The sequence below is a fragment of the Stenella coeruleoalba genome (genome assembly GCF_951394435.1).
Source record: "Stenella coeruleoalba genome assembly, contig: scaffold_312, whole genome shotgun sequence".
Lineage (NCBI taxonomy): Eukaryota > Metazoa > Chordata > Mammalia > Artiodactyla > Delphinidae > Stenella > Stenella coeruleoalba.
The window spans coordinates 262,858-286,299 of NW_027645907.1; the positions used below are offsets into that span (position 1 = coordinate 262,858).

At 43.8% G+C, this 23,442-nt stretch overlaps 1 long non-coding RNA gene across 1 annotated transcript in view; it reads right to left on the bottom strand.

The window, feature by feature from the left end:
- LOC307181484 overlaps positions 1 to 15,677 on the bottom strand; it is a 58,056-nt gene extending 42,379 nt beyond the window's left edge. Inside the window, exon 1 of the long non-coding RNA XR_013826876.1 lies at positions 15,596 to 15,677. This is a non-coding gene — a long non-coding RNA (uncharacterized lncRNA). The remainder of the gene's footprint in view (positions 1 to 15,595) is intronic.
- Between the last annotated feature and the right edge of the window lie 7,765 nt (positions 15,678 to 23,442).

Genomic DNA, 23,442 nt, shown 5'->3' on the forward strand with positions numbered 1-23,442 from the left:
TTAGAAAACCAACTTATTCTTGCTTAACGGGAAAGGTGAGTTGGGGTGCTGCATAAAACCAGAGATTGAAATGAGCACAGATAAAGTTCCTTAAGCCAAATATGGAATAGACAAGAGCTACTCCTTGCTCAACGAAATGGACTCAACACCGCATATTAAACGCCTAAGAATGTACCTGACTAGTAAGTATCTTAAAACCTATGGATTGCTATGTCTCCGAAAGAGAATCAAGCATGTGTACAGGGGCATAAACGCAGCAGTGATAGGATTGGAGAGGTTCGTGAGCTAATGAAGACCTTTTGAAGTCATATTGCATGGTACCCATTACACGGGTCTCAACTCTCCAGGTTTAAGGTATTCTTCCTTCAGCTAAAACATGCATGTGGAACACAGAGTATGATCAACCATGTGAACGGGAGACGGGTTCAAATATTTCTCAGTTTTCCTCCCCTGGTACTCGGGTGCAACATTCCAGACGCTTTACTAACACTCTCCCGACTTGGAGAGTCAGTCCCTTTAACCTCCTGTTTGGCCCAGTTTGCAATTTCTGCGGAAGATGAACAGGAATAGCGAGAACCAATGAGAGGCTAGCTGGAGGTGTCTGGACGGGCAAATTTAACTCTCATTTCCCACCTGGAAGAGGAATTAACCAAAGGCTCAGCGTGCCGTGCCAGAACCAGATTAGGGCCTGAAGCCATACTGCGGTGTTGCGGCCAGCTGAAAAGAAAGCGAGTTGAAGAAAGGAGCTCAGGGGCACTGTAATTCACAAACCTGCAGAGTTATAAATGACAGCTATTGTCCAAAAATAGACTGAAGTAAGGCTGCCAAGAGGACTTGAAAGCGGGGCAGAATTGCAGGAAACCGATTTCAGGAGGTAGACTGGAATTGCATTGAAAGCATAGGAAAAGAGGCAGAACGTCCACAATGATGACCTTGGCCAAAAAGGGCGTATGCGTTTTTTCCTGAATATATTCAGGAAAAAACGCATACGCCCTTTTTGGCCAACCAAGCAAGCTTGCAAAGGAAATCTGCACTACAATGAAGTCTCACTTCTCCCCGGTCAAAAGGGCCATCAGAAGAAAGTGTAAAATCCAGAAAGGCAGGACAGGCCATGGAGAACTGGGAGCCTTGTTATGCTGATGGGCGGGATGAAAATTGCCAACAGCCACTCAGGAGAAGTGTATGGTGTTTCCTGAAACATCTAAAAAACAAAGCAACAGAGCCTAGGGCACTTCCACTTATGGTCCTATAGCTTAGGGAAATTAAAATCAAAAAGACACAGCCACCCCAAAGTTTGGGACGGCTCTGTTTACAAGAACCTCGTTTACCGTACAAGTTCAAAATCGCAGAAAGTGAAAAATGGATAAAGAACTTGTGGTACTTACGTACAATGCAGTATCACTCAGCAATGAAATATATGTCATCAGGCCCGTAGCAGCATAATGAGTAGTTTCAGGTACGATGATTCTAACTGAAATAAGTCACACAGAAAAAGAAACATCATAAGATATCAGTAATACACGGAATGTAAACTTGGCTACACAGGAACTGAATTACAGAACAGAACAGGGTCTCAAATTTAGAAAACCAACTTATGCTTGCTTAAGGGTAAAGGTGAGTTGGGGTGCTGCATAAAACCAGAGATTGAAATGAGCACAGATAAAGTTCCTTAAGCCAAATATGGAATAGACAAGAGCTACTCCTTGCTCAACGAAATGGACTCAACACCACATATTAAACGCCTAAGAATGTACCTGACTAGTAAGTATCTTAAAACCTATGGATTGCTATGTCTCCGAAAGAGAATCAAGCATGTGTACAGGGGCATAAATGCAGCAGTGATAGGATTGGAGAGGTTCGTGAGCAAATGAAGACCCTTTGAAGTCATATGGCATGGTACCCATTCCACGGGTTTCAACTACCCAGGTTTAAGGTATTCTTCCTTCAGCTAAAACATGCATGTGGAACCTAGAGTATGATCAACCATGTGATCGGGAGACGTGTTCAAATATGTCTCAGGTTTCGTACCCTGGTACTCGGGTGCAACATTCCAGACGCTTTACTAACACTCTCCCCACTTGGATAGTCAGTCCCTTTAACCTCCTGTTTGGCCCAGTTTGCAATTTCTGTGGAAGATGAACAGGAATAGCGAGAACCAATGAGAGACTAGCTGGAGGTGTCTGGTTGGGCAAATTTAACTCTCATTTCCCACCAGGAAGAGGAATTAACCAAAGGCTCAGCGTGCCGTGCCGGAACCAGATTACGGCCTGAAGCCATCCTGCGGTGTTGCGGCCAGCTCAAAAGAAAGCGAGTTGAAGAAAGGAGCTCAGGGGCACTGTAATTCACAAACCTGCAGAGTTATAAATGACAGCTATCGTCCAAAAATAGACTGAAGTAAGGCTGCCAAGAGGACTTGAAAGCGGGGCAGAATTGCAGGAAACCGATTTCAGGAGGTATACTGGAATTGCATTGAAAGCATAGGAAAAGAGGCAGAACGTCCACAATGATGCACTTGGCCAAAAAGGGCGTATGCGTTTTTTCCTGAATATATTCAGGAAAAAACGCATACGCCCTTTTTGGCCAACCAAGCAAGCTTGCAAAGGAAATCTGCACTACAATGAAGTCTCACTTCCCCCCGGTCAAAAGGGCCATCTGAAAAAAGTGTAAAATCCAGAAAGGCAACAGGCCATTGAGAACTGGGAGCCTTGTTATGCTGATGGGCGGGATGTAAATTGCCAACAGACACTTGGGAGAAGTGTATGGTGTTTCCTGAAACATCTAAAAAACAAAGCAACAGAGCCTAGGGCACTTCTACTTATGGTCCTATAGCTTAGGGAAATTAAAATCAAAAAGACACAGCCACCCCAAAGTTTGGAACGGCTCTGTTTACAAGAACCTCGTTTACAGTACAAGTTCAACATCGCAGAAAGTGAAAAATGGATAAAGAAGTTGTGGTATTTACTTACAAAGCAATATCACTCAGCAATGAAATCTATGTCATCAGGCCCTTAGCAGCACAATGAGTGGATTCAGGTATGATGATTCTAACTGAAATAAGTCACACAGAAAAAGAAACATCATAAGATATCAGTAATACACGGAATGGAAATTGGCTACACAGTAACTGAATTACAGAACAGAACAGGGTCTCAAATTTAGAAAACCAACTTATGCTTGCTTACGGGGAAAGGTGAGTTGCGGTGCTGCATAAAACCAGAGATTGAAATGAGCACAGATAAAGTTCCTTAAGTCAAATATGGAATAGACAAGAGCTACTCCTTGCTCAACGAAATGGACTCAACACCGCATATTAAACGCCTAAGAATGTACCTGACTAGTAAGTATCTTAAAACCTATGGATTGCTATGACTCCGAAAGAGAATCAAGCATGTGTACAGGGGCATAAACGCAGCAGTGATAGGATTGGAGAGGTTCGGTGAGCAAATGAAGACCCTTTGAAGTCATATTGCATGGTACCCATTACACGGGTCTTAACTCTCCAGGTTTAAGGTATTCTTCCTTCAGCTAAAACATGCATGTGGAACCTAGAGTATGATCAACCATGTGATCGGGAGACGTGTTCAAATATGTCTCAGTTTTCGTACCTGGTACTCGGGTGCAACATTCCAGACGCTTTACTAACACTCTCCCGACTTGGAGAGTCAGCGCCTTTAACCTCCTGTTTGGCCCAGTTTGCAATTTCTGCGGAAGATGAACAGGAATAGCGAGAACCAATGAGAGACTAGCTGGAGGTGTCTGGACGGGCAAATTTAACTCTCATTTCCCACCAGGAAGAGGAAATAATCAAAGGCTCAGCGTGCAGTGCCGGAACCAGATTACGGCCTGAAGCCATCCTGCGGTGTTGCGGCCAGCTCAAAAGAAAGCGAGTTGAAGAAAGGAGCTCAGGGGCACTGTAATTCACAAACATGCAGAGTTATAAATGACAGCTATCGTCCAAAAATAGACTGAAGTAAGGCTGCCAAGAGGACTTGAAAGCGGGGCAGAATTCCAGGAAACCGATTTCAGGAGGTAGACTGGAATTGCATTGAAAGCATAGGAAAAGAGGCAGAACGTCCACAATGATGCACTTGGCCAAAAAGGGCGTATGCGTTTTTTCCTGAATATATTCAGGAAAAAATGCATACGCCCTTTTTGGCCAACCAAGCAAGCTTGCAAAGGAAATCTGCACTACAATGAAGTCTCACTTCCCCCCGGTCAAAAGGGCCATCTGAAAAAAGTGTAAAATCCAGAAAGGCAGGACAGGCCATGGAGAACTGGGAGCCTTGTTATGCTGATGGGCGGGATGTAAATTGCCAACAACCACTTGGGAGAAGTGTATGGTGTTTCCTGAAACATCTAAAAAACAAAGCAACAGAACCTAGGGCACTTCCACTTATGGTCCTATAGCTTAGGGAAATTAAAATCAAAAAGACATAGCCACCCCAAAGTTTGGAATGGCTCTGTTTACAAGAACCTCGTTTACAGTACAAGTTCAACATTGCAGAAAGTGAAAAATGGATAAAGAACTTGTGGTATTTACTTACAAAGCAATATCACTCAGCAATGAAATCTGTGTCATCAGGCCCTTAGCAGCACAATGAGTGGATTCAGGTATGATGATTCTAACTGAAATAAGTCACACAGAAAAAGAAACATCATAAGATATCAGTAATACACGGAATGTAAACTTGGCTACAAAGGAACTGAATTACAGAACAGAACAGGGTCTCAAATTTAGAAAACCAACTTATTCTTGCTTAACGGGAAAGGTGAGTTGGGGTGCTGCATAAAACCAGAGATTGAAATGAGCACAGATAAAGTTCCTTAAGCCAAATATGGAATAGACAAGAGCTACTCCTTGCTCAACGAAATGGACTCAACACCGCATATTAAACGCCTAAGAATGTACCTGACTAGTAAGTATCTTAAAACCTATGGATTGCTATGTCTCCGAAAGAGAATCAAGCATGTGTACAGGGGCATAAACGCAGCAGTGATAGGATTGGAGAGGTTCGTGAGCTAATGAAGACCTTTTGAAGTCATATTGCATGGTACCCATTACACGGGTCTCAACTCTCCAGGTTTAAGGTATTCTTCCTTCAGCTAAAACATGCATGTGGAACCCAGAGTATGATCAACCATGTGAACGGGAGACGGGTTCAAATATTTCTCAGTTTTCCTCCCCTGGTACTCGGGTGCAACATTCCAGACGCTTTACTAACACTCTCCCGACTTGGAGAGTCAGTCCCTTTAACCTCCTGTTTGGCCCAGTTTGCAATTTCTGCGGAAGATGAACAGGAATAGCGAGAACCAATGAGAGGCTAGCTGGAGGTGTCTGGACAGGCAAATTTAACTCTCATTTCCCACCTGGAAGAGGAATTAACCAAAGGCTCAGCGTGCCGTGCCAGAACCAGATTAGGGCCTGAAGCCATACTGCGGTGTTGCGGCCAGCTGAAAAGAAAGCGAGTTGAAGAAAGGAGCTCAGGGGCACTGTAATTCACAAACCTGCAGAGTTATAAATGACAGCTATCGTCCAAAAATAGACTGAAGTAAGGCTGCCAAGAGGACTTGAAAGCGGGGCAGAATTGCAGGAAACCGATTTCAGGAGGTAGACTGGAATTGCATTGAAAGCATAGGAAAAGAGGCAGAACGTCCACAATGATGCACTTGGCCAAAAAGGGCGTATGCGTTTTTTCCTGAATATATTCAGGAAAAAACGCATACGCCCTTTTTGGCCAACCAAGCAAGCTTGCAAAGGAAATCTGCACTACAATGAAGTCTCACTTCCCCCCGGTCAAAAGGGCCATCTGAAAAAAGTGTAAAATCCAGAAAGGCAACAGGCCATTGAGAACTGGGAGCCTTGTTATGCTGATGGGCGGGATGTAATTTGCCAACAGACACTTGGGAGAAGTGTATGGTGTTTCCTGAAACATCTAAAAAACAAAGCAACAGAGCCTAGGGCACTTCTACTTATGGTCCTATAGCTTAGGGAAATTAAAATCAAAAAGACACAGCCACCCCAAAGTTTGGAACGGCTCTGTTTACAAGAACCTCGTTTACAGTACAAGTTCAACATCGCAGAAAGTGAAAAATGGATAAAGAAGTTGTGGTATTTACTTACAAAGCAATATCACTCAGCAATGAAATCTATGTCATCAGGCCCTTAGCAGCACAATGAGTGGATTCAGGTATGATGATTCTAACTGAAATAAGTCACACAGAAAAAGAAACATCATAAGATATCAGTAATACACGGAATGGAAATTGGCTACACAGTAACTGAATTACAGAACAGAACAGGGTCTCAAATTTAGAAAACCAACTTATGCTTGCTTACGGGGAAAGGTGAGTTGCGGTGCTGCATAAAACCAGAGATTGAAATGAGCACAGATAAAGTTCCTTAAGTCAAATATGGAATAGACAAGAGCTACTCCTTGCTCAACGAAATGGACTCAACACCGCATATTAAACGCCTAAGAATGTACCTGACTAGTAAGTATGTTAAAACCTATGGATTGCTATGACTCCGAAAGAGAATCAAGCATGTGTACAGGGGCATAAACGCAGCAGTGATAGGATTGGAGAGGTTCGGTGAGCAAATGAAGACCCTTTGAAGTCATATTGCATGGTACCCATTACACGGGTCTTAACTCTCCAGGTTTAAGGTATTCTTCCTTCAGCTAAAACATGCATGTGGAACCTAGAGTATGATCAACCATGTGATCGGGAGACGTGTTCAAATATGTCTCAGTTTTCGTACCTGGTACTCGGGTGCAACATTCCAGACGCTTTACTAACACTCTCCCGACTTGGAGAGTCAGCGCCTTTAACCTCCTGTTTGGCCCAGTTTGCAATTTCTGCGGAAGATGAACAGGAATAGCGAGAACCAATGAGAGACTAGCTGGAGGTGTCTGGACGGGCAAATTTAACTCTCATTTCCCACCAGGAAGAGGAAATAACCAAAGGCTCAGCGTGCAGTGCCGGAACCAGATTACGGCCTGAAGCCATCCTGCGGTGTTGCGGCCAGCTCAAAAGAAAGCGAGTTGAAGAAAGGAGCTCAGGGGCACTGTAATTCACAAACATGCAGAGTTATAAATGACAGCTATCGTCCAAAAATAGACTGAAGTAAGGCTGCCAAGAGGACTTGAAAGCGGGGCAGAATTGCAGGAAACCGATTTCAGGAGGTAGACTGGAATTGCATTGAAAGCATAGGAAAAGAGGCAGAACGTCCACAATGATGCACTTGGCCAAAAAGGGCGTATGCGTTTTTTCCTGAATATATTCAGGAAAAAACGCATACGCCCTTTTTGGCCAACCAAGCAAGCTTGCAAAGGAAATCTGCACTACAATGAAGTCTCACTTCCCCCCGGTCAAAAGGGCCATCTGAAAAAAGTGTAAAATCCAGAAAGGCAGGACAGGCCATGGAGAACTGGGAGCCTTGTTATGCTGATGGGCGGGATGTAAATTGCCAACAACCACTCGGGAGAAGTGTATGGTGTTTCCTGAAACATCTAAAAAACAAAGCAACAGAACCTAGGGCACTTCCACTTATGGTCCTATAGCTTAGGGAAATTAAAATCAAAAAGACACAGCCACCCCAAAGTTTGGAACGTCTCTGTTTACAAGAACCTCGTTTACAGTACAAGTTCAACATTGCAGAAAGTGAAAAATGGATAAAGAACTTGTGGTATTTACTTACAAAGCAATATCACTCAGCAATGAAATCTGTGTCATCAGGCCCTTAGCAGCACAATGAGTGGATTCAGGTATGATGATTCTAACTGAAATAAGTCACACAGAAAAAGAAACATCATAAGATATCAGTAATACACGGAATGTAAACTTGGCTACACAGGATCCGCATTCCAAAACAGAACAGGGTCTCAAATTTAGAAAACCAACTTATGCTTGCTTAAGGGGAAAGGTGAGTTGGGGTGCTGCATAAAACCAGAGATTGAAATGAGCACAGATAAAGTTCCTTAAGCCAAATATGGAATGGACAAGAGCTACTCCTTGCTCAACGAAATGGACTCAAAACCCCATATTAAACGCCTAAGAATGTACCTGACTAGTAAGTATCTTAAAACCTATGGATTGCTATGTCTCCAAAAGAGAATCAAGCGTGTGTACAGGGGCATAAACGTAGCAGTGATAGGATTGGAGAGGTTCGGTGAGCAAATGAAGACCCTTTGAAGTCATATTGCATGGTACCCATTCCACGGGTCTCAACTCTCCAGGTTTAAGGTATTCTTCCTTCAGCTAAAACATGCATGTGGAACACAGAGTATGATCAACCATGTGAACGGGAGACATGTTCAAATATGTCTCAGTTTTCCTCCCCTGGTACTCGGGTGCAACATTCCAGACGCTTTACTAACACTCTCCCGACTTGGAGAGTCAGTCCCTTTAACCTCCTGTTTGGCCCAGTTTGCAGTTTCTGCGGAAGATGAACAGGAATATCGAGAACCAATGAGAGACTAGCTGGAGGTGTTTGGGCGGGCAAATTTAACTCTCATTTCCCACCAGGAAGAGGAATTAACCAGAGGCTCAGCGTGCCGTGCCAGAACCAGATTAGGGCCTGAAGCCATCCTGCGGTGTTGCGGCCAGGTCACAAGAAATCGAGTTGAAGAAAGGAGCTCAGGGGCACTGTAATTCACAAACCTGCAGAGTTATAAATGACAGCTATCGTCCAAAAATAGACTGAAGTAAGGCTGCCAAGAGGACTTGAAAGCGGGGCAGAATTGCAGGAAACCGATTTCAGGAGGTAGACTGGAATTGCATTGAAAGCATAGGAAAAGAGACAGAACGTCCACAATGATGCACTTGGCCAAAAAGGGCATATGCGTTTTTTCCTGAATATATTCAGGAAAAAACGCATACGCCCTTTTTGGGCAACCAAGCAAACTTGTAAAGGAAATCTGCACTACAATGAAGTCTCACTTCCCCCCGGTCAAAAGGGCCATCTGAATAAAGTGTAAAATCCAGAAAGGCAGGACAGGCCATGGAGAACTGGGAGCCTTGTTATGCTGATGGGCGGGATGTAAATTGCCAAGAGACACTCGGGAGAAGTGTATGGTGTTTCCTGAAACATCTAAAAAACAAAGCAACAGAGCCTAGGGCACTTCCACTTATGGTCCTATAGCTTAGGGAAATTAAAATCAAAAAGACACAGCCACCCCAAAGTTTGGGACGCCTCTGTTTACAAGAACCTCGTTTACCGTACAAGTTCAATATCACAGAAAGTGAAAAATGGATAAAGAAGTTGTGGTATTTACTTACAAGGCAATATCACTCAGCAATGAAATCTATGTCATCAGGCCCTTAGCAGCACAATGAGTGGATTCAGGTATGATGATTCTAACTGAAATATGTCACACAGAAAAAGAAACATCATAAGATATCAGTAATACACGGAATGGAAATTGGCTACACAGGAACTGAATTACAGAACAGAACAGGGTCTCAAATTTAGAAAACCAACTTATGCTTGCTTACGGGGAAAGGTGAGTTGGGGTGCTGCATAAAACCAGAGATTGAAATGAGCACAGATAAAGTTCCTTAAGCCAAATATGGAATAGACAAGAGCTACTCCTTGCTCAACGAAATGGACTCAACACCGCATATTAAATGCCTAAGAATGTACCTGACTAGTAAGTATCTTAAAACCTATGGATTGCTATGTCTCCGAAAGAGACTCAAGCATGTGTACAGGGGCATAAACGCAGCAGTGATAGGATTGGAGAGGTTCGGTGAGCAAATGAAGACCCTTTAAAATCATATTGCATGGTACCCATTCCACGGGTTTCAACTACCCAGGTTTAAGGTATTCTTCCTTCAGCTAAAACATGCATGTGGAACCTAGAGTATGATCAACCATGTGATCGGGAGACGTGTTCAAATATGTCTCAGTTTTCGTACCCTGGTACTCGGGTGCAACATTCCAGACGCTTTACTAACACTCTCCCGACTTGGAGAGTCAGTCCCTTTAACCTCCTGTTTGGCCCAGTTTGCAATTTCTGCGGAAGATGAACAGGAATAGCGAGAACCAATGAGAGACTAGCTGGAGGTGTCTGAACGGGAAAATTTAACTCTCATTTCCCACCAGGAAGAGGAATTAACCAAAGGCTCAGTGTGCCGTGCCAGAACCAGATTAGGGCCTGAAGCCATCCTGCGGTGTTGCGGCCAGGTCACAAGAACGCGAGTTGAAGAAAGGAGCTCAGGGGCACTGTAATTCACAAACCTGCAGAGTTATAAATGACAGCTATCGTCCAAAAATACACTGAAGTAAGGCTGCCAAGAGGACTTGTAAGCGGGGCAGAATTGCAGGAAACCGATTTCAGGAGGTAGACTGGATTTGCATTGAAAGCATAGGAAAAGAGGCAGAACGTCCACAATGATGCACTTGGCCAAAAAGGGCGTATGCGTTTTTTCCTGAATATATTCAGGAAAAAACGCATACGCCCTTTTTGGCCAACCAAGCAAACTTGCAAAGGAAATCTGCACTACAATGAAGTCTCACTTCCCCCCAGTCAAAAGGGCCATCTGAAAAAAGTGTAAAATCCAGAAAGGCAAGACAGGTCATGGAGAACTGGGAGCCTTGTTATGCTGATGGGCGGGATGTAAATTGCCAACAGACACTCGGGAGAAGTGTATGGTGTTTCCTGAAACATCTAAAAAACAAAGCAACAGAGCCTAGGGCACTTCCACTTATGGTCCTATAGCTTAGGGAAATTAAAATCAAAAAGACACAGCCACCCCAAAGTTTGGGACGCCTCTGTTTACAAGAACCTCGTTTACCGTACAAGTTCAAAATCGCAGAAAGTGAAAAATGGATAAAGCACTTGTGGTACTTACGTACAATGCAGTATCACTCAACAATGAAATCTATGTCACCAGGCCCGTAGCAGCATAATGAGTGGATTCAGGTACGATGATTCTAACTGAAATAACTCACACAGAAACAGAAACATCATAAGATATCACTAATACACGGAATGTAAACTTGGCTACACAGGAACTGAATTACAGAACAGAACAGGGTCTCAAATTTAGAAAACCAACTTATGCTTGCTTAAGGGGAAAGGTGAGTTGTGGTGCTGCATAAAACCAGAGATTGAAATGAGCACAGATAAAGTTCCTTAAGTCAAATATGGAATAGACAAGAGCTACTCCTTGCTCAACAAAATGGACTCAACACCGCATATTAAACGCCTAAGAATGTACCTGACTAGTAAGTATCTTAAAACCTATGGATTGCTATGACTCCGAAAGAGAATCAAGCATGTGTACAGGGGCATAAACGCAGCAGTGATAGGATTGGAGAGGTTCAGTGAGCAAATGAAGACCCTTTGAAGTCATATTGCATGGTACCCATTACACGGGTCTTAACTCTCCAGGTTTAAGGTATTCTTCCTTCAGCTAAAACATGCATGTGGAACCTAGAGTATGATCAACCATGTGATCGGGAGACGTGTTCAAATATGTCTCAGTTTTCGTACCTGATACTCGGGTGCAACATTCCAGACGCTTTACTAACACTCTCCCGACTTGGAGAGTCAGCGCCTTTAACCTCCTGTTTGGCCCAGTTTGCAATTTCTGCGGAAGATGAACAGGAATAGCGAGAACCAATGAGAGACTAGCTGGAGGTGTCTGGACGGGCAAATTTAACTCTCATTTCCCACCAGGAAGAGGAAATAACCAAAGGCTCAGTGTGCCGTGCCGGAACCAGATTACGGCCTGAAGCCATCCTGCGGTGTTGCGGCCAGCTCAAAAGAAAGCGAGTTGAAGAAAGGAGCTCAGGGGCACTGTAATTCACAAACCTGCAGAGTTATAAATGACAGCTATCGTCCAAAAATAGACTGAAGTAAGGCTGCCAAGAGGACTTGAAAGCGGGGCAGAATTGCAGGAAACCGATTTCAGGAGGTAGACTGGAATTGCATTGAAAGCATAGGAAAAGAGGCAGAACGTCCACAATGATGCACTTGGCCAAAAAGGGCGTATGCGTTTTTTCCTGAATATATTCAGGAAAAAACGCATACGCCCTTTTTGGCCAACCAAGCAAGCTTGCAAAGGAAATCTGCACTACAATGAAGTCTCACTTCCCCCCGGTCAAAAGGGCCATCTGAAAAAAGTGTAAAATCCAGAAAGGCAGGACAGGCCATGGAGAACTGGGAGCCTTGTTATGCTGATGGGCGGGATGTAAATTGCCAACAGACACTCGGGAGAAGTGTATGGTGTTTCCTGAAACATCTAAAAAACAAAGCAACAGAGCCTAGGGCACTGCCACTTATGGTCCTATAGCTTAGGGAAATTAAAATCAAAAAGACACAGCCACCCCAAAGTTTGGGACGGCTCTGTTTACAAGAACCTCGTTTACAGTACAAGTTCAACATCGCAGAAAGTGAAAAATGGATAAAGAAGTTGTGGTATTTACTTACAAAGCAATATCACTCAGCAATGAAATCTGTGTCATCAGGCCCTTAGCAGCACAATGAGTGGATTCAGGTATGATGATTCTAACTGAAATAAGTCAGACAGAAAAAGAAACATCATAAGATATCAGTAATACACGGAATGTAAACTTGGCTACACAGGAACTGAATTACAGAACAGAACAGGGTCTCAAATTTAGAAAACCAACTTATGCTTGCTTAAGGGGAAAGGTGAGTTGGGGTGCTGCATAAAACCAGAGATTGAAATGAGCACAGATAAAGTTCCTTAAGCCAAATATGGAATAGACAAGAGCTACTCCTTGCTCAATGAAATGGACTCAACACCCCATATTAAACGCCTAAGAATGTACCTGACTAGTAAGTATCTTAAAACCTATGGATTGCTATGTCTCCGAAAGAGAATCAAGCATGTGTACAGGGGCATTAACGCAGCAGTGATAGGATTGGAGAGGTTCGGTGAGCAAATGAAGACCCTTTGAAGTCATATTGCATGGTACCCATTCCACGGGTTTCAACTACCCAGGTTTAAGGTATTCTTCCTTCAGCTAAAACATGCATGTGGAACCTAGAGTATGATCAACCATGTGATCGGGAGACGTGTTCAAATATGTCTCAGTTTTCCTCCCCTGGTACTCAGGTGCAACACTCCAGACGCTTTACTAACACTCTCCCGACTTGGAGAGTCAGTCCCTTTAACCTCCTGTTTGGCCCAGTTTGCAATTTCTGCGGAAGATGAACAGGAATAGCGAGAACCAATGAGAGGCTAGCTGGAGGTGTCTGGACGGGCAAATTTAACTCCCTTTCCCACCAGGAAGAGGAATTAACCAAAGGCTCAGCGTCCCGTGCCGGAACCAGATTAGGGCCTGAAGCCATCCTGCGGTGTTGCAGCCAGCTCAAAAGAAAGCGAGTTGAAGAAAGGAGCTCAGGGGCACTGTAATTCACAAACCTGCAGAGTTATAAATGACAGCTATCGTCCAAAAATAGACTGAAGTAAGGCTGCCAAGAGGACTTGAAAGCGGGGCAGAATTGCAGGAAACCGATTTCAGGAGGTAGACTGGAATTGCATTGAAAGCATAGGAAAAGAGGCAGAACGTCCACAATGATGCACTTGGCCAAAAAGGGCGTATGCGTTTTTTCCTGAATATATTCAGGAAAAAACGCATACGCCCTTTTTGGCCAACCAAGCAAGCTTGCAAAGGAAATCTGCACTACAATGAAGTCTCACTTCCCCCCGGTCAAAAGGGCCATCTGAAAAAAGTGTAAAATCCAGAAAGGCAGGACAGGCCATGGAGAACTGGGAGCCTTGTTATGCTGATGGGCGGGATGTAAATTGCCAACAACCACTCGGGAGAAGTTTATGGTGTTTCCTGAAACATCTAAAAAACAAAGCAACAGAACCTAGGGCACTTCCACTTATGGTCCTATAGCTTAGGGAAATTAAAATCAAAAAGACACAGCCACCCCAATGTTTGGAACGGCTCTGTTTACAAGAACGTCGTTTACAGTACAAGTTCAACATCGCAGAAAGTGAAAAATGGATAAAGAACTTGTGGTATTTACTTACAAAGCAATATCACTCAGCAATGAAATCTGTGTCATCAGGCCCTTAGCAGCACAATGAGTGGATTCAGGTATGATGATTCTAACTGAAGTAAGTCACACAGAAAAAGAAACATCATAAGATATCAGTAATACACGGAATGTAAACTTGGCTACACAGGAACTGAATTACAGAACAGAACAGGGTCTCAAATTTAGAAAACCAACTTATGCTTGCTTAAGGGGAAATGTGAGTTGTGGTGCTGCATAAAACCAGAGATTGAAATGAGCACAGATAAAGTTCCTTAAGTCAAATATGGAATAGACAAGAGCTACTCCTTGCTCAACGAAATGGACTCAACACCGCATATTAAACGCCTAAGAATGTACCTGACTAGTAAGTATCTTAAAACCTATGGATTGCTATGACTCCGAAAGAGAATCAAGCATGTGTACAGGGGCATAAACGCAGCAGTGATAGGATTGGAGAGGTTCGGTGAGCAAATGAAGACCCTTTGAAGTCATATTGCATGGTACCCATTCCACGGGTTTCAACTACCCAGGTTTAAGGTATTCTTCCTTCAGCTAAAACATGCATGTGGAACCTAGAGTATGATCAACCATGTGATCGGGAGACGTGTTCAAATATGTCTCAGTTTTCGTACCTGATACTCGGGTGCAACATTCCAGACGCTTTACTAATACTCTCCCGACTTGGAGAGTCAGCGCCTTTAACCTCCTGTTTGGCCCAGTTTGCAATTTCTGCGGAAGATGAACAGGAATAGCGAGAACCAATGAGAGACTAGCTGGAGGTGTCTGGACGGGCAAATTTAACTCTCATTTCCCACCAGGAAGAGGAAATAACCAAAGGCTCAGCGTGCCGTGCCGGAACCAGATTAGGGCCTGAAGCCATTCTGCGGTGTTGCGGCCAGCTCAAAAGAAAGCGAGTTGAAGAAAGGAGCTCAGGGGCACTGTAATTCACAAACCTGCAGAGTTATAAATGACAGCTATCGTCCAAAAATAGACTGAAGTAAGGCTGCCAAGAAGACTTGAAATCGGGGCAGAATTGCAGGAAACCGATTTCAGGAGGTAGACTGGAATTGCATTGAAAGCATAGGAAAAGAGGCAGAACGTCCACAATGATGCACTTGGCCAAAAAGGGCGTATGCGTTTTTTCCTGAATATATTCAGGAAAAAACGCATACGCCCTTTTTGGCCAACCAAGCAAGCTTGCAAAGGAAATCTGCACTACAATGAAGTCTCACTTCCCCCCGGTCAAAAGGGCCATCTGAAAAAAGTGTAAAATCCAGAAAGGCAGGACAGGCCATGGAGAACTGGGAGCCTTGTTATGCTGACGGGCGGGATGTAAATTGCCAACAACCACTCGGGAGAAGTTTATGGTGTTTCCTGAAACATCTAAAAAACAAAGCAACAGAACCTAGGGCACTTTCACTTATGGTCCTATAGCTTAGGGAAATTAAAATCAAAAAGACACAGCCACCCCAAAGTTTGGAACGGCTCTGTTTACAAGAACCTCGTTTACAGTACAAGTTCAACATCGCAGAAAGTGAAAAATGGATAAAGAAGTTGTGGTATTTACTTACAAAGCAATATCACTCAGCAATGAAATCTATGTCATCAGGCCCTTAGCAGCACAATGAGTGGATTCAGGTATGATGATTCAAACTGAAATAAGTCACACAGAAAAAGAAACATCATAAGATATCAGTAATACACGGAATGTAAACTTGGCTACACAGGAACTGAATTACAGAACAGAACAGGGTCTCAAATTTAGAAAACCAACTTATGCTTGCTTAAGGGGAAAGGTGAGTTGCGGTGCTGCATAAAACCAGAGATTGAAATGAGCACAGATAAAGTTCCTTAAGTCAAATATGGAATAGACAAGAGCTACTCCTTGCTCAATGAAATGGACTCAACACCGCATATTAAACGCCTAAGAATGTACCTGACTAGTAAGTATCTTAAAACCTATGGATTGCTATGACTCCGAAAGAGAATCAAGCATGTGTACAGGGGCATAAACGCAGCAGTGATAGGATTGGAGAGGTTCGGTGAGCAAATGAAGACCCTTTGAAGTCATATTGCATGGTACCCATTCCACGGGTCTTAACTCTCCAGGTTTAAGGTATTCTTCCTTCAGCTAAAACATGCATGTGGAACCTAGAGTATGATCAACCATGTGATCGGGAGACGTGTTCAAATATGTCTCAGTTTTCCTCCCCTGGTACTCGGGTGCAACATTCCAGACGCTTTACTAACACTCTCCCGACTTGGAGAGTCAGCGCCTTTAACCTCCTGTTTGGCCCAGTTTGCAATTTCTGCGGAACATGAACAGGAATAGCGAGAACCAATGAGAGACTAGCTGGAGGTGTCTGGACGGGCAAATTTAACTCTCATTTCCCACCAGGAAGAGGAAATAACCAAAGGCTCAGCGTGCAGTGCCGGAACCAGATTACGGCCTGAAGCCATCCTGCGGTGTTGCGGCCAGGTCACAAGAAAGCGAGTTGAAGAAAGGAGCTCAGGGGCACTGTAATTCACAAACCTGCAGAGTTATAAATGACAGCTATCGTCCAAAAATAGACTGAAGTAAGGCTGCCAAGAGGACTTGAAAGCGGGGCAGAATTGCAGGAAACCGATTTCAGGAGGTAGACTGGAATTGCATTGAAAGCATAGGAAAAGAGGCAGAACGTCCACAATGATGCACTTGGCCAAAAAGGGCGTATGCGTTTTTTCCTGAATATATTCAGGAAAAAACGCATACGCCCTTTTTGGCCAACCAAGCAAGCTTGCAAAGGAAATCTGCACTACAATGAAGTCTCACTTCCCCCCGGTCAAAAGGGTCATCTGAAAAAAGTGTAAAATCCAGAAAGGCAGGACAGGCCATGGAGAACTGGGAGCCTTGTTATGCTGATGGGCGGGATGTAAATTGCCAACAACCACTCGGGAGAAGTGTATGGTGTTTCCTGAAACATCTAAAAAACAAAGCAACAGAAGCTAGGGCACTTCCACTTATGGTCCTATAGCTTAGGGAAATTAAAATCAAAAAGACACAGCCACCCCAAAGTTTGGAACGTCTCTGTTTACAAGAACCTCGTTTACAGTACAAGTTCAACATCGCAGAATGTGAAAAATGGATAAAGAACTTGTGGTATTTACTTACAAAGCAATATCACTCAGCAATGAAATCTGTGTCATCAGGCCCTTAGCAGCACAATGAGTGGATTCAGGTATGATGATTCTAACTGAAATAAGTCACACAGAAAAAGAAACATCATAAGATATCAGTAATACACGGAATGTAAACTTGGCTACAAAGGAACTGAATTACAGAACAGAACAGGGTCTCAAATTTAGAAAACCAACTTATTCTTGCTTAACGGGAAAGGTGAGTTGGGGTGCTGCATAAAACCAGAGATTGAAATGAGCACAGATAAAGTTCCTTAAGCCAAATATGGAATAGACAAGAGCTACTCCTTGCTCAACGAAATGGACTCAACACCGCATATTAAACGCCTAAGAATGTACCTGACTAGTAAGTATCTTAAAACCTATGGATTGCTATGTCTCCGAAAGAGAATCAAGCATGTGTACAGGGGCATAAACGCAGCAGTGATAGGATTGGAGAGGTTCGTGAGCTAATGAAGACCTTTTGAAGTCATATTGCATGGTACCCATTACACGGGTCTCAACTCTCCAGGTTTAAGGTATTCTTCCTTCAGCTAAAACATGCATGTGGAACCCAGAGTATGATCAACCATGTGAACGGGAGACGGGTTCAAATATTTCTCAGTTTTCCTCCCCTGGTACTCGGGTGCAACATTCCAGACGCTTTACTAACACTCTCCCGACTTGGAGAGTCAGTCCCTTTAACCTCCTGTTTGGCCCAGTTTGCAATTTCTGCGGAAGATGAACAGGAATAGCGAGAACCAATGAGAGGCTAGCTGGAGGTGTCTGGACGGGCAAATTTAACTCTCATTTCCCACCTGGAAGAGGAATTAACCAAAGGCTCAGCGTGCCGTGCCAGAACCAGATTAGGGCCTGAAGCCATACTGCGGAGTTGCGGCCAGCTGAAAAGAAAGCGAGTTGAAGAAAGGAGCTCAGGGGCACTGTAATTCACAAACCTGCAGAGTTATAAATGACAGCTATCGTCCAAAAATAGACTGAAGTAAGGCTGCCAAGAGGACTTGAAAGCGGGGCAGAATTGCAGGAAACCGATTTCAGGAGGTAGACTGGAATTGCATTGAAAGCATAGGAAAAGAGGCAGAACGTCCACAATGATGCACTTGGCCAAAAAGGGCGTATGCGTTTTCTCCTGAATATATTCAGGAAAAAACGCATACGCACTTTTTGGCCAACCAAGCAAGCTTGCAAAGGAAATCTGCACTACAATGAAGTCTCACTTCCCCCTGGCCAAAAGGGCCATCTGAAAAAAGTGTAAAATCCAGAAAGACAACAGGCCATTTAGAACTGGGAGCCTTGTTATGCTGATGGGCGGGATGTAAATTGCCAACAGACACTTGGGAGAAGTGTATGGTGTTTCCTGAAACATCTAAACAACAAAGCAACAGAGCCTAGGGCACTTCCACTTATGGTCCTATAGCTTAGGGAAATTAAAATCAAAAAGACACAGCCACCCCAAAGTTTGGAACGGCTCTGTTTACAAGAACCTCGTTTACAGTACAAGTTCAACATCGCAGAAAGTGAAAAATGGATAAAGAAGTTGTGGTATTTACTTACAAAGCAATATCACTCAGCAATGAAATCTGTGTCATCAGGCCCTTAGCAGCACAATGAGTGGATTCAGGTATGATGATTCTAACTGAAATAAGTCACACAGAAAAAGAAACATCATAAGATATCAGTAATCCACGGAATGGAAACTTGGCTACACAGGAACTGAATTACAGAACAGAACAGGGTCTCAAATTTAGAAAACCAACTTATTCTTGCTTAAGGGTAAAGGTGAGTTGGGGTGCTGCATAAAAACAGAGATTGAAATGAGCACAGATAAAGTTCCTTAAGCCAAATATGGAATAGACAAGAGCTACTCCTTGCTCAACGAAATGGACTCAACACCCCATATTAAACGCCTAAGAATGTACCTGACTAGTAAGTATCTTAAAACCTATGGATTGCTATGTCTCCGAAAGAGAATCAAGCATGTGTACAGGGGCATAAACGCAGCAGTGATAGGATTGGAGAGGTTCGGTGAGCAAATGAAGACCCTTTGAAGTCATATTGCATGGTACCCATTCCAAGGGTTTCAACTACCCAGGTTTAAGGTATTCTTCCTTCAGCTAAAACATGCATGTGGAACCTAGAGTATGATCAACCATGTGATCGGGAGACGTGTTCAAATATGTCTCAGTTTTCCTCCCCTGGTACTCGGGTGCAACATTCCAGACGCTTTACTAACACTCTCCCCACTTGGAGAGTCAGCGCCTTTAACCTCCTGTTTGGCCCAGTTTGCAATTTCTGCGGAAGATGAACAGGAATAGCGAGAACCAATGAGAGGCTAGCTGGAGGTGTCTGGACGGGCAAATTTAACTCTCATTTCCCACCAGGAAGAGGAATTAACCAAAGGCTCAGCATGCCGGGCCGGAACCAGATTAGGGCCTGAAGCCATCCTGCGGTGTTGCGGCCAGGTCACAAGAAAGCGAGTTGAAGAAAGGAGCTCAGGGGCACTGTAATTCACAAACCTGCAGAGTTATAAATGACAGCTATCGTCCAAAAATAGACTGAAGTAAGGCTGCCAAGAGGACTTGAAAGCGGGGCAGAATTGCAGGAAACCGATTTCAGGAGGTAGACTGGAATTGCATTGAAAGCATAGGAAAAGAGGCAGAACGTCCACAATGATGCACTTGGCCAAAAAGGGCGTATGCGTTTTCTCCTGAATATATTCAGGAAAAAACGCATACGCACTTTTTGGCCAACCAAGCAAGCTTGCAAAGGAAATCTGCACTACAATGAAGTCTCACTTCCCCCTGGCCAAAAGGGCCATCTGAAAAAAGTGTAAAATCCAGAAAGACAACAGGCCATTTAGAACTGGGAGCCTTGTTATGCTGATGGGCGGGATGTAAATTGCCAACAGACACTTGGGAGAAGTGTATGGTGTTTCCTGAAACATCTAAACAACAAAGCAACAGAGCCTAGGGCACTTCCACTTATGGTCCTATAGCTTAGGGAAATTAAAATCAAAAAGACACAGCCACCCCAAAGTTTGGAACGGCTCTGTTTACAAGAACCTCGTTTACAGTACAAGTTCAACATCGCAGAAAGTGAAAAATGGATAAAGAAGTTGTGGTATTTACTTACAAAGCAATATCACTCAGCAATGAAATCTGTGTCATCAGGCCCTTAGCAGCACAATGAGTGGATTCAGGTATGATGATTCTAACTGAAATAAGTCACACAGAAAAAGAAACATCATAAGATATCAGTAATCCACGGAATGGAAACTTGGCTACACAGGAACTGAATTACAGAACAGAACAGGGTCTCAAATTTAGAAAACCAACTTATTCTTGCTTAAGGGTAAAGGTGAGTTGGGGTGCTGCATAAAAACAGAGATTGAAATGAGCACAGATAAAGTTCCTTAAGCCAAATATGGAATAGACAAGAGCTACTCCTTGCTCAACGAAATGGACTCAACACCCCATATTAAACGCCTAAGAATGTACCTGACTAGTAAGTATCTTAAAACCTATGGATTGCTATGTCTCCGAAAGAGAATCAAGCATGTGTACAGGGGCATAAACGCAGCAGTGATAGGATTGGAGAGGTTCGGTGAGCAAATGAAGACCCTTTGAAGTCATATTGCATGGTACCCATTCCAAGGGTTTCAACTACCCAGGTTTAAGGTATTCTTCCTTCAGCTAAAACATGCATGTGGAACCTAGAGTATGATCAACCATGTGATCGGGAGACGTGTTCAAATATGTCTCAGTTTTCCTCCCCTGGTACTCGGGTGCAACATTCCAGACGCTTTACTAACACTCTCCCCACTTGGAGAGTCAGCGCCTTTAACCTCCTGTTTGGCCCAGTTTGCAATTTCTGCGGAAGATGAACAGGAATAGCGAGAACCAATGAGAGGCTAGTTGGAGGTGTCTGGACGGGCAAATTTAACTCTCATTTCCCACCAGGAAGAGGAATTAACCAAAGGTTCAGCATGCCGGGCCGGAACCAGATTAGGGCCTGAAGCCATCCTGCGGTGTTGCGGCCAGGTCACAAGAAAGCGAGTTGAAGAAAGGAGCTCAGGGGCACTGTAATTCACAAACCTGCAGAGTTATAAATGACAGCTATCGTCCAAAAATAGACTGAAGTAAGGCTGCCAAGAGGACTTGAAAGCGGGGCAGAATTGCAGGAAACCGATTTCAGGAGGTAGACTGGAATTGCATTGAAAGCATAGGAAAAGAGGCAGAACGTCCACAATGATGCACTTGGCCAAAAAGGGCGTATGCGTTTTTTCCTGAATATATTCAGGAAAAAACGCATACGCCCTTTTTGGCCAACCAAGCAAGCTTGCAAAGGAAATCTGCACTACAATGAAGTCTCACTTCCCCCCGGTCAAAAGGGCCATCTGAAAAAAGTGTAAAATCCAGAAAGGCAGGACAGGTCATGGAGAACTGGGAGCCTTGTTATGCTGATGGGCGGGATGTAAATTGCCAACAACCACTCGGGAGAAGTGTATGGTGTTTCCTGAAACATCTAAAAAATAAAGCAACAGAACCTAGGGCACTTCCACTTATGGTCCTATAGCTTAGGGAAATTAAAATCAAAAAGACACAGCCACCCCAAAGTTTGGAACGGCTCTGTTTACAAGAACCTCGTTTACAGTACAAGTTCAACATCGCAGAAAGTGAAAAATGGATAAAGAAGTTGTGGTATTTACTTACAAAGCAATATCACTCAGCAATGAAATCTGTGTCATCAGGCCCTTAGCAGCACAATGAGTGGATTCAGGTATGATGATTCTAACTGAAATAAGTCACACAGAAAAAGAAACATCATAAGATATCAGTAATACACGGAATGTAAACTTGGCTACACAGGAACTGAATAACAGAACAGAACAGGGTCTCAAATTTAGAAAACCAACTTATTCTTGCTTAAGGGTAAAGGTGAGTTGGGGTGCTGCATAAAAACAGAGATTGAAATGAGCACAGATAAAGTTCCTTAAGCCAAATATGGAATAGACAAGAGCTACTCCTTGCTCAACGAAATGGACTCAACACCCCATATTAAACGCCTAAGAATGTACCTGACTAGTAAGTATCTTAAAACCTATGGATTGCTATGTCTCCGAAAGAGAATCAAGCATGTGTACAGGGGCATAAACGCAGCAGTGATAGGATTGGAGAGGTTCGGTGAGCAAATGAAGACCCTTTGAAGTCATATTGCATGGTACCCATTCCACGGGTTTCAACTACCCAGGTTTAAGGTATTCTTCCTTCAGCTAAAACATGCATGTGGAACCTAGAGTATGATCAACCATGTGATCGGGAGACGTGTTCAAATATGTCTCAGTTTTCCTCCCCTGGTACTCGGGTGCAACATTCCAGACGCTTTACTAACACTCTCCCCAGTTGGAGAGTCAGTCCCTTTAACCTCCTGTTTGGCCCAGTTTGCAATTTCTGCGGAAGATGAACAGGAATAGCGAGAACCAATGAGAGGCTAGCTGGAGGTGTCTGGACGGGCAAATTTAACTCTCATTTCCCACCAGGAAGAGGAATTAACCAAAGGCTCAGCATGCCGGGCCGGAACCAGATTAGGGCCTGAAGCCATCCAGCGGTGTTGCGGCCAGGTCACAAGAAAGCGAGTTGAAGAAAGGAGCTCAGGGGCACTGTAATTCACAAACCTGCAGAGTTATAAATGACAGCTATCGTCCAAAAATAGACTGAAGTAAGGCTGCCAAGAGGACTTGAAAGCGGGGCAGAATTGCAGGAAACCGATTTCAGGAGGTAGACTGGAATTGCATTGAAAGCATAGGAAAAGAGGCAGAACGTCCACAATGATCCACTTGGCCAAAAAGGGCGTATGCGTTTTTTCCTGAATATATTCAGGAAAAAACGCATACGCCCTTTTTGGCCAACCAAGCAAGCTTGCAAAGGAAATCAGCACTACAATGAAGTCTCACTTCCCCCCGGCCAAAAGGGCCATCTGAAAAAAGTGTAAAATCCAGAAAGGCAACAGGCCATTGAGAACTGGGAGACTTGTTATGCTGATGGGCGGGATGTAAATTGCCAACAGACACTTGGGAGAAGTGTATGGTGTTTCCTGAAACATCTAAAAAACAAAGCAACAGAGCCTAGGGCACTTCCACTTATGGTCCTATAGCTTAGGGAAATTAAAATCAAAAAGACACAGCCACCCCAAAGTTTGGAACGGCTCTGTTTACAAGAACCTCGTTTACAGTACAAGTTCAACA